The following is a 12,126-nucleotide window of genomic DNA, read 5'->3' as shown; positions in this document are numbered from 1 at the left end:
TAGAACCTCAGAATGTGACTTTATTTGAAAATAGGGTCTTTGCGGATGTAAAAAGCCTTAACGAAGGCTCTTGAGATGAACTTGTCTTGGAGTTAGGGTGAGCCCTATATCCAGTGAGTGCCATCCTTATAAGAGACAACGACACAGAGAGAAAAGGGCAGCGTGAACATGGGGGCAGAGACTAGAGTGACCCAGTTGCAACCCAAGGAACGCCAAGGATCTGACAAGCCCCTGAAGCTAGCAGAGAGGCATGGGATGGTTTCTGCCTCAGAGCCTCTAGAAGAAACCAAGCCTGCCGACATCATATTTCAGACTTCTGGCCTCTTGTACTGTGAGAGAAAAAGAAAAAGAAAAAAAAGAAACCTGCTGTGTTAAGCCACAGAGTTTGTGGCTAGTGTGGCAATTGGTTAAAGCAGTGCTTGGAAAATGAATACCGACGATCTGGTGGTTCTCACACCAATGGGAAGTGATCCGGGCATGCGAGCTAAGTGCGCGTAGCCCTTGTTCTCTCATCTACCCCCTCCTCTCTCTGCTTTTTCATCTGGATACCCTACCAGTATCTCAAGTTCTATTTTATCAAAAGGACTTTGTCTTCTCCCCCAGTTCACACTCTTCTTCATGCACTGATTTTTTCCTACTAAATTTACAAACACAAGACCCTGAAGTCTGTTCTTTTTATTAATAAAGATCATCTTGCTGGCTCAGAGTGTTTCGTATCGTCTTTCTCTTCTAATGCCTCCATGTAATATAAATTACAAGACTTGCCAATATATCTACCTATCTCTCATGTTCATGTTTTTCATTCCAACTGCCCCACCTTTTCTCATTAAATTACCAGTTGATTGCATTATTTCCCAGAGAAGACTCATCACCTACACCCTGTTCCTGATCTAAATCATCTTCCATCCTGGGCCCAGATCAATCACTTTGCAGCAGGTCTATACTCTATTCAGGAAAATTACTAATTGATGGCAAAGCAATTAGTACCCCTGTGTTTCTTCAAGTCTAATTCAGGGAATACCTGCATCATGTTAATGTGGAATATTAGAATGCAGATTTCTGGACATTTTCCAAAAATGAACTCTTCGTTTGGGATGCAGAGTAATTCCCACAAAATGCTTATGCAAGTTCAATAGTGTGAATACACTTTACTCTGTTTCTGCCAGAGGGAAAGAAATCCATCACTCCCCCCACCCAAAATATGCCTTGCTTATTTCTACTCAAAAGCATTAAACTGAATATCACTTTTAACCTCCTCTCTTTCTCTTTCTTTAAAAGCTCATTTCTTATTTTTTGTGAAAACTTTTCCAGCCACACCAAATTATTCTTTGCCACCTCTGGATTCGTATAGCATATTATTGTGCCAATGATTACTTGCTGATCAGTTACATATCATTATCTAAGCTATCCTGTGGTTAAGCTTTGTTTCCCTAAGAAAATCTTAAGCTTCTCCACACTGTTCAGAGGATCTAAGTGTGTGCTGAATCAACGTTTGCAAGGTTAGGTGTCGCATCTTAAAAATCTAACCAGTTATAATAGGAGACTTAGATGTATACTGCCTCATTAGAAAAACTAATGGAAGTAGATGTTTATATTCCCATTCTTTCCACTTGAGTACAATTATGAAACCTGACTGGTGATAATTTAATAATGATAATGTGCTTGATATTTGCTCTTCGTAAATTTGAGAGTAGATCACTAGAATGAAACCACCAACTTTAAGTAACATTGTCTACTGGTCTAATAGCCATTGGATTAGTCTTAAGACTACAAAACTTGGTTAGGAATCTAGGAAAATAATTATGCTTATAAAAGTATAATGTTAAAACTAAACCAGTATTCATTACTCACTTTCAAATGTAAATCATTCCATTCATGCTGACAAATATCTATTGAGCATAACATGTACTATGCAAATCAAAATACTGATTACTTGGTCCATGGCACACTAACCATGGAAATTGAACATAGAATGATCTCTGTCAGTCTTTATGAAGAGGAAAACACAAATATTCTGCAGAGAAATACCAATAATACAGAGGTTCAATGAGCCTGCTTTTAATCCAAATAAATATAAATAATCACCAATAATATTTTAAGATTTGTTCACAATCATAAAATAACATATGTTTTTAAATCCTGTCTTGGCTTTCACTAATTAGCTTTTGCCTTTCCCAGAAGAAGAGTTCACATTACAAATTTCAGAATTCAAAATACATTCCCTGCATTCTCCATTCCTTATTCTCACTTCTCAGATGTTACATAGAGAGAAACTGGACAAACAATCATACTATATCTCCAGTACTTCCCCTGTCCACACATTTGACACAGTGAATGTTCCTTCAAAATCCAAACAGCATTACCTAAACCACTCACTCAGACCAAACCCCACTGACTTCTTCAACACTCAGTGTGGCCCAAAGCATCTCATTGATTCATTCAAACATCAGAGCAACTATACGCCAGGCTCTGTTCCAAGTATAAAACTAGGGAGGAAGAGCTGAATCACATCAGCCCCTACCCTCCAACAATTCACAAATCCAAAGGATAGACATGCACATAAAAAAAGACCATAAAGAGGTGTGGACGCCCTGATCAAAGTGCACAATGGCTTCCATGACTTCACAAAGCACAAGGCTCAAGAAGCAAGTTGATTTCATTGTGTAATTACTTAACAAATGTCCTTCTGAATATTTCAAAGTGCAATTTACTTTTCAAAGTACAAATATCTTTTCATGAGAAGCTGTTGTATCTAGGGGAATGACATTGGAATCATAGGGCATAGACAACATAGACTCATACAGTTACTCTCATTAACTCACAGCACTAATAAAAACAATCCATATATCACATCATCAATATGATGGTATATCATGTAGTCAATAAAAATTATACTCTTAAAGTTTCAAATAACTTGAGGAATGTTGTACGAAAAAATTAAGATTGAAAATGCATCAAGAATATGTTTGCGGCTGTACTAAAAATTGCCTACAAAAAGGGATGATACAAATATACTAACTAGTTATTTCCAATTTATTACTTCCTTTTTAGAGTATCAAGTATTTTCTAAATTTACTGTTGTAATCTTAAAATAAATATTTTATATAAATAAAACTCCACACTGTCCTAAAAAGGAAAACTACACTCCCCAACGTCTGAGGAAGAAAAAGAAGTAAGTACACAGAAAGTTTGGTGGAAGAAAAGGCATTGAAAGGAAAGCTACCACTTGCCTAACATCCTCATCACAAGAGATTCTCAGATATTTCATGGGAGCTTATAAGGACTGCTCATTTTGCAGCTCAGTAAATTTTTACAAAATGTAAATCTTTATATCCAAATTAATTAGTGTGCCTTAGTGCACTCCCCAATAATGTGTAGTAACTTACTGCCCCTAAGTATTGGGGCAGCAGTTAAGTAAGCACACCAGGCCTTTCATATTATTAAAAATGTGCTCAGCCCTTCTGTTTGCTCTTCCCCCAGTGGCTTCCCCTACGGCCACGCCCCTGCACCCCCCCCCCCCCGCCCGTATGCGTGGCCTCAGCACCCCCTCCCCTCCAGCAGCTTGTCAGAAAGGTGGTGGAGCAGAGAGGCAAAACCAAGTCAATCTCAACAGCGAATGGTGGAAGTCCAAGAAGTTAATTTCAATAACTATTTTTAAAGGGCCAAAGGGACCAAAGAATGTGTAACTGACCTTTTTGTGCTGTTCGTATGCTAATTTGGATAATGCTTTCAGTACAAAAAATGTCTCCACGTTCCCTAATTATATGGCCAGAAAATGCTCAGAAAGATTTCTTTGCAGTATTTTGTGTTTCTTTGCAGTATTTTGTGATAAACTTAACTTTGAAAATCACTTTTAATCACATTACTAAAAACAAAGCAAGATAATTAGGAGGGAGAATAATCAGCTACTATATCTGATCAAAATTTCCCTTCATCTTTGATATTGTTGCCTTGGAACAGTCGCCAAGCCTCTAAAACGTCCCAGTTTCTCCAGAGGGGTTGTGGGGGTGCTGAGCTAAATTGGCCTGTTATATCTCTGTCAGCTATGAAATTGTATATATATACTTTTAAAAATATTGTTGGGATGAGCACTGGGTGTTGTGTGGAAACCAATTGGACAATAAATTTCATATTAAAAAAAAATATTACTGGGTTTAGAGGCTCCTGGGTGACTCAGTCCATTAAGCATCTGACTCCCGATCTCAGCTCAGGTCGGGATCTCACAGTGAGTTCGAGCCCCACATCAGGTTCTGCACTGATGGTGTGGAGCCTGCTCAGGATTCTGTCTCTCCTTCTTTCTGCCCGTCACCCACTTGTGCTCTTTCTTGCTCTCTCTCTAAATAAATAAATAAACTTAAAAAAAATTTTTTTAAGTGTTACTAGGTTTAAACTAGGTTCTCCTCCTCCTACCAGAGGAGGAGAATCAATTTACATTTTGTGGCTTCTGACACGAAGGGCCTGTGGGAGCTTCCTGCCGTGGAGGTGGTGGTTGAGGACACACACTGTAAGTCAAGTGGACTCCGCACTGAGCAGCTGTGTGACCTTGTGAGTCTCTTCAGGTCAAAGCTGCGCTTCCTCATCCGTACAACTGACGTAATAACCAGGGCACCGGGTGCTTGTGAAGAGAACCGTCCGTGTTCACACCTGAGGTCACTGCCATGGAAGTCGAGTCTCCATGTTTCCAATGAGAAGGTGGAAACAGTTCTTTCTGGGGTCAATTTGATGTATAATATTTACATGATCCATAATAAAGTATTATAGTTACGTTCAAGACCTCTTGAAAAACAATAAGCAAAAAAAAATTTAAACTGGAAAACATTTTAGTTGCTCAAATGAATTAAGACACTTATTCCCACTATTTATGTAGATTTAAAAAAATTATACACATAGTTTTTTAGCCTTCATATTTTACAACTGTATAAAAGCAGCACCAAAATATATAGAACTCAAAACAAAATTGGCAATCTTCGTAATAAAACAGAAAATAGGGTCTAGTTCTACAATAGAATGGCAGTGGGTGGTTTTACCTCATGAGTTGGGTACTTCAGAAATTAAAATAATTTCTGGGGCGCCTGGGTGGGCTCAGTTGGTTGAGCGTCCGACTTCGGCTCAGGTCATAATCTCACAGCTCGTGAGTTCGAGCCCTGCATCGGGTTCTGTGCTGACAGCTCAGAGCCTGGAGCCTGCTTCGGATTCTGTGTCTCCCTCTCTGCCCCTCCCCTGCTCATGCTCTGTCTCTGTCTCTCTTAAAAATAAATAAACATTAAAAAAAATTTTCTTAAAAAAGAAATTAAAATAATTTCACATAATGCAAAAACCAAGCCTATCTTATTATTATAGTTATTAGCATTTCTATTAGCATAACAGTTTTTTACCACCATTTGTCAGAGTCTGTGATGTTTAACCTCATTGTTAATTTAGTCCACATTATAGCTTGTAGGTACAGTTATAATCCCAGGAAAAATAATCAAGGCTCAGAGAGGTTGAGTAACCTGATGAGATGACAAAGCCAGCGAGCAGCAGCACCAGATCTGGACACAGGTCTGTCTGATCTGCCCGTGCTCTTATCATTGCCCTAACACCCATTTTGCTCATCAAATGCCTCAGTGACACACCACTGTCCGTTACCTGACCTACCATACGAGGTCCTTCTTGAGCTGACCCCCAGCCTACCTCTTTAGAATTCCCACTTTTCCCTTTTGTACGTACTTCATTCAAGCAAAATGGAATCACTTCTTTTTCCCACCTTTGTGTCTTTGACCAAGCTATTTGGTCAAAGAACCTGAATTCCTAAACATATCTCAGGCTATTATACTCATTGACTGTGAAACCAGTTTGCCTTGTAGAGAAGCTATGAGTCCTGCCCTCAATTCTCATCATTTGCTCCTCTTGTATGGCATTTATCACCTCATTATTGGGTATTATAATTCATATGTTTGGATTTATCACCTCCACTAGAGTGGAGTTCTTATGCACAGAATCAAGGAAGAGTATATTTTTGTATCTTCAAGGCATTTAGCACAAAGGGAATGTGATTGGATTAGAATATTAGTTAGAAAGTTTAAAAATGAATATTTTATTTTAAGTCCAGGTAACATGCGTTGGAAACTGGAGCTGCTCTAGTCTTAAGAGGGCAACATTTAAGAGGGCACACATATTTACACAACAACACACACACACTCTTAAAGAAATTAAGTAAAATAGAAGTAGAAATATGGAAAGCTGAGATTATTTGTTGGTTTTGGCTAATTGTCACTGAAGCATAAAGAAACAGAATCAACTTGGGCCATAGAACTCTAGGCCTTCCTTTACATTTCCGATTCTCACAACTGGTGATGCCCAGAATGAAATCTGGTAATTTTTAAAATTTCATCAAAGAAAAATCAATTTAATATTTTCACTCTTATTTACCTCTCTGGTTAATCTGTAAAAGTCAAAATAAAAGCTGTAGCAGTGTCTGCACAGTAAAAACATCTGTACCTTTACAGTTAATGTTAAAAGTTTTTTCTTAAAAAAAAAAGTTTTTTCTTATGAGATTTTAATTAGAAGCAGAAAACATGGATCAAATAAACTTTCAATGTGCACACATAATTTGCCCTCCCAGGCTATAGAGTTCTGTTGTGAAAAGCTCTATGGCCATTTATGGCTCCTAACAAAATGTTTGCCATCAAACAATGTCTTGGCCCTGTTTTCTGCTTACAGTATGTCTGTTCATCCTTAACTGCCTGCCTGTTTCACTTCCCTAGAAACCTCTACAGGAACTGAATCCATCAGCTTTCCACTCTTCCAAATAATAATCTGTCATTAAGAAAAAGAAAGCCATCTTATCCAAGGGCCCCAGGTTCACTACCTTTCATCACAACACTTCAGACTAAATCACTATCATCTTACTGGATTATGTCACTGAGATTCCTTTCTCTTTTAGCATCCATATGCATCCATATAATCAATCATTACATCATCAATTCTCCATTCGGAAATTTTCTGGGATTTTCCTCTTCATCATTCTTACCACCTTCAGCCTAATCCAAGCTGCGGCTTCCATAGCCATCCATCCTGCACAGACCTCTGTGAGCTACAACGTGAAAGTCAGTCCCTTCAAAGAACATGTTAACTACAAAAGAGATCCGAACGTACAAGAAAACAAAGTTAGTTATAAGATCTACACATCAGGCACAAAATAAATATTTATTGAATGTAGGGATATAATCTATTCATGAATATTTTAATGGATAGAGGATTAAAACACAAATACAGCATATTCTTAATGTACAATTTCATCTTGTTATGCCACATGATATGTTTTATAATGTATTTCTAGTTCCTGACTTATTCCACATTCTTACTGTCCAGAAATAGATCTGACAGCTGTGGCCACAGATGGTAAAAACTTAATCAATTGAAAAATCCAAGATACTAATCAGTACACAAATACTTTTCTAGTAGGTGTTTTTGGAATTGTTACCAACTTACTGGCTTTTGTTTCCTTTTCCTCCATAGATCATTATTCCCGGATTGGACTACAACAGATGGCAGAGATGACTTTTTTTTCAAATGTTCTACATTTTTTTAAACCTCAGTTTACAGTTGAGGAAGTAATAAACATTCTTGACTACCTTGAAAAGCGTGTTTAATTTCTGTGTGTTTAAGTAGTATGTCAAGTTTATTCACCAAGACCCAGAACCAATTTACTGTTCTCAAACTTTTTAAATGCTTCATTATCTCTAAGCAAAACCAATGTAACAACCATAACACCTAGCACACCATAATTACACAGTAGATATGTTGCATAGATGTACAGAACAATTACACTTGAAAAGTTGAATTTTTGCCTTCCTTAGCAACAGAATAGATCCTATTTAATAAAGAATAAACAGCACAGGGGAGAAATAAGAATATTTGTATTTTGTTTGAAGCTATATTTTCCAGAATGCTGTCTAGAGCCATGACCTTCAATCACTGTGCTTCCTCAGCACTTTCCTTGTGAAATATTCAGAAGATCCTGTCTGGTGATCTGAGGAAGACCAGACAACTTTATTTTATTAAGTTATCTGTGTCAATAGGAAGCATCTCCAATGAAATTCCTCATTCAACAATAAAAAATAAAGGTCTACCATCAAGTTATTTTATTTTGTTAAATATGATAGAGTTGATAAGAGACAACACCAATACATTTCACAGGACCAAAGGATTGAGCTAAGCCACGTGCAAGCTGATGTTTACTGTGTGGTAGATGCCAAGGACCGACGTGTCTTATTTAATCTTCACCACAATTCAGGAACCAGGCATTATAATTTTCTGCAGTTTTTAGATGTCAACTGAAGCACAAGGAGTATCTGGTTGGTCCGAGGTCACATGACCAGTTAGTGGTGAAGCCTGGACTCAAATCAGCGGGTTTGACTCCAGAGGCCATGCTCTTATACAATCTGAATGTTAACAGCAGCCTGAGAAAGGAAACACAATGTAGTCTGAGTAGACTGCAAAGGCCAAATAAAAGAATGAGGCAAGCTAAATTCTAGAAATAACGGAAGGGGAGAATCAGAAATCAAAGTCAAGCATTGGGTAAATGTTAGAATCTACCTAAAATATTAAGGGACCAATAATGGCTCTAGAGAAATCTCAAAATCCTTGCTAATGCAGTCTCTAAAATTGTCAGTAACACAAACTAATATGCTGCTAGCTAAGTCATATGCTTCATTCCTATCTCATCAAAATTGTAAGGTAATTCTCCTGGATGATTTTCTGTAGGAAAAAAGCTCCAATCTTAGGACCAAATTAATGCAAAAATAAGAATTTCTTTACAGAATTTCATTTACAAAAATTAATTGCCACCTGATATTCATAGATTGCATCTAATCTGAATAGAAGAGCTACCCTTAGGTACTTTAGACCTCAACTCACCAATACAGTAGCCACTAGCCATATGCAGCTACTGAGCTCTTGAAATATGGTAGTTGAAATTGAGATATGCTGTAAGTATAAAATATACATCGGGTGTGGAAGGGGAAAAAAGCACGTAAAATATCTCATTAGTAACTTTTATATTAATTACATGTTGAAATAATGATCTGGATATGTCAGATTAAATAAAATAAATTACTCATATTAATTTCACCCATTTATTTTTATTCTTTTTAAAAATGTGGCTGCTAGAAATTTTTAAATTACCTATATGGCTTACATTATATTTCTAGTGGAACACTTTTGATGCTTTAAGTGCACTTAGTGAATATACTACTATGTATTTACTTGTATTATTACATAGTTTGAATCATATGCTAAGATTAAAACTTTTCTTCTGAATTCATATCTGATATAACTTTCAGCTTCTGATTAAATGCACCACATTTACTCAAATGCACTTTTGTTTTCAAATTCTGCATGGAACAGTGAAAGAGAGCGATCTTATTTTGGTGCCATACTTGTAAGACAGTTGCAAAGCGTTGGAGCCACCAACTGTTCAAAAGTGGCAATACCCGACTAATTCCAACCCTCACAGAACAAAAAATAAACAGCTGAGAGAAACTTCAAGTCTATGAAGGAAAAAAACATTTAAAATAATATGTAGACAATATGTATGATTTCTGTTTTACACTAATGTGGTTTGTTCATCCAACAAAAATATAGTGGCTCACATTTTAGGAAATTCTATTTGGAAAATAGATGGAAATCGTTCGAGAAAAAAATATTGATAAGTATCTGGAAAACCATATGCTGACTGAAAGATTTCTAATAAACACTAATGGGTCACATAGAATTTTGCTGTTTGAAAATCTTAATTGGAAGAAATCAGAAAATAACAACAATACATCTTTCGTAAGTGAAGCAGATTATACCTATTTTTAAAGACATGCTTATAAGTTTGAGAAGATTTTAGTGATTTTAAAAAGTAGTTGTCACTCTGGAATATGGCTCTACAGGGCCCTCTTGCATGTGGGAATGTTCTAATGACTGTTGTGGCTGGTAGCACTTTCCCAAGTGCTGGTGGTGCTTCATTCAGGACCAGGGACCCTGATGTATCCTCTTGGCTCCCACCAGTGTTCGGAGTCTCCTGGCTGGTCTTGTGGGAAAATTTCCGGGCTTCCTTGGCCTGATGAATGAGGAGGTCCGTGTCTTGTGCCTGAAGCTAAACAACAGAGGCAAAACAGTCAATTTAGCAGACTTAAACTTTCAGATGCCCAACCTTAGGGCACGGGTCCAACCATGGAATGTTAATCCATCCAGTTAGTCTTTCTTGGGTGTTTAACAATCCCAACAAGGATATTACCACAGCTCTGGGGAAATTTCTACCAGGAAAGACAGGCCATGGCTCTTACCTGTGATGCCTGTGGCAAAAGACAACCCTGAAACTCTCTGGTGTCATCCACATATAAATATAATACTTCCAACCACTAACCTTATTATTTTTTTTTTAGTTTTTTTTTTAATGTTTGTTTATTTTTCAGAGTATATAAGCAGGGGAGGAGCAGAGAGAAAGGGAGACACAGAATCTGAAGCAGGCTCCAGGCTCTGTGTTAACAGCTCAGAGCTGTCAGGGGACTTGAGCTTGCAAACCGCAAGATCATGACCTGAGCCAAAGTTGGACGCCCAACAGACTGAGCCACTCAGGCGTCCCCCTAATCTTATTTTTTACTAGCAAAATGAACCTTAGAAATTTGGTGACATCTGAGAAAAAAAGTCCTAGTTGCTGTGCTTGGAGAACATTAAAATGAACACTGGCGTGTTTATAGTGGTGATGGCTTTAGAGGAGGATGCATTGAAAGAAGATGGAGCCTGGCTTCATAGATCATTTAAGTAAAGAAACATGAAAACTGTGTTTGGAAACTTAAGCTTTTCTTATTTTGAGGCACACATATCTTCAGGCAACATGAGGAGTTCTGATGTTTAAAGGAATTTTCTGTGATTTTAAGAATAGTGTACAATCTTCTCTTTTCCTTTGTGGACTCAGTCAACCTTTTTAGAAACTTAGTTTTTTAGGTCTTCTAATACTGGCCTGAAATATATGATAAATAAAATCTTCCCTCAGAAAGTTTCTTAGAACTATCAATTTGTTGGTAAAGATCTATATTCAAATGCATTTAGTATGTTTGAAACTAGACACCATCTCAAAGCTTTGTTCTGATTTATTATCTCTTAAATGCATCTATTTGAAACTGTCTCATTTGAACATGTTTTATTTATGGTGTGATTTTACATTAAGAATTATTCTTAGAAAAAAATAACTCTAGATGTTTATGGGTAGCCAACATGTGTGAAGCTTTGTAACATATAACATTTACCACTGATACAATTTCAAACAGAAAAACAAAAAAGTATTAAAGTAGACGTGGCAGGCAAGGTAGAAAACACTCTGTTTCATGTTACACAGAAGCGGTAGAGATATGATTTCCACCCTGATGGAAATTATACACTAATTGTGGAGGCAGGACTAACATGTGACATGGGAATGAAAATTACAGAGTAGGAGTGAGTGTTAAACTTTGTAATGAATGCCAATGGGTTCCAAGAAGTCTTGATGCAGCAGGAAAGTTATCATTGAAGAGAAGGGACCTGTGAGAGCTTTAAAGAATAAATATAGCTTGGACAAATACAAGAGAAAGAGAAAGATGTTCCAGGAAATGGGAACAAAATGAAAGAAGATAGAAAAATAGTAATTTGATTTTCCTTTGAAATAATGAGGACAAGAGGTTAAAAGAAACACACACACACACACACACACACACACACATTTTTGTTTTTATCTTCCGAAGTACCTGATTTAAAGCCATTGTCCTCTTACTTTAGCCTGTACTACAAAGCTGTAATCATCAAGACAATAAGGTATTGGCACAAAAATGGACACGTAGATCAATGAGACAGAATAGAGAACCCAGAAATGGACCCCCATAAATCTATGGCCAACTAATTTTCAACAAAGCGGGAAAGAATATCCAATGGAAAAAAGATAGTCTCTTTCTCTTTAGCAAATGGTACTGGGAGAACTGGACAGCAACATGCAGAAGAATGAAACTGGACCACTTTCTTACACCATATACAAAAATAAGTTCAAAATGGATGAAAGACCTAAATGTGAGGCAGGAAACCATCAAAATCGTAGAGGAGAACACAGGCAACAACTTCTTTGCC

General features: G+C 37.1%; 1 long non-coding RNA gene across 1 annotated transcript in view; it reads right to left on the bottom strand.

Moving 5' to 3' along the window:
* Positions 1-7,169: 7,169 nt before the first annotated feature.
* LOC116737930 overlaps positions 7,170-12,126 on the bottom strand; it is a 36,804-nt gene continuing 31,847 nt past the window's right edge. Inside the window, exons 4-6 of the long non-coding RNA XR_004343273.1 lie at positions 9,837-10,126; positions 8,902-8,970; positions 7,170-8,444 (exon numbers count right to left, since the gene is read on the bottom strand). This is a non-coding gene — a long non-coding RNA (uncharacterized LOC116737930). The remainder of the gene's footprint in view (positions 8,445-8,901; positions 8,971-9,836; positions 10,127-12,126) is intronic.

Source organism: Lynx canadensis, chromosome A1, assembly GCF_007474595.2.
Source record: "Lynx canadensis isolate LIC74 chromosome A1, mLynCan4.pri.v2, whole genome shotgun sequence".
Classification (NCBI taxonomy): Eukaryota; Metazoa; Chordata; class Mammalia; order Carnivora; family Felidae; genus Lynx; species Lynx canadensis.
The sequence above is the reverse complement of the archived record's forward strand: the minus strand, read 5'-3'. Positions and strand labels throughout refer to the sequence as shown.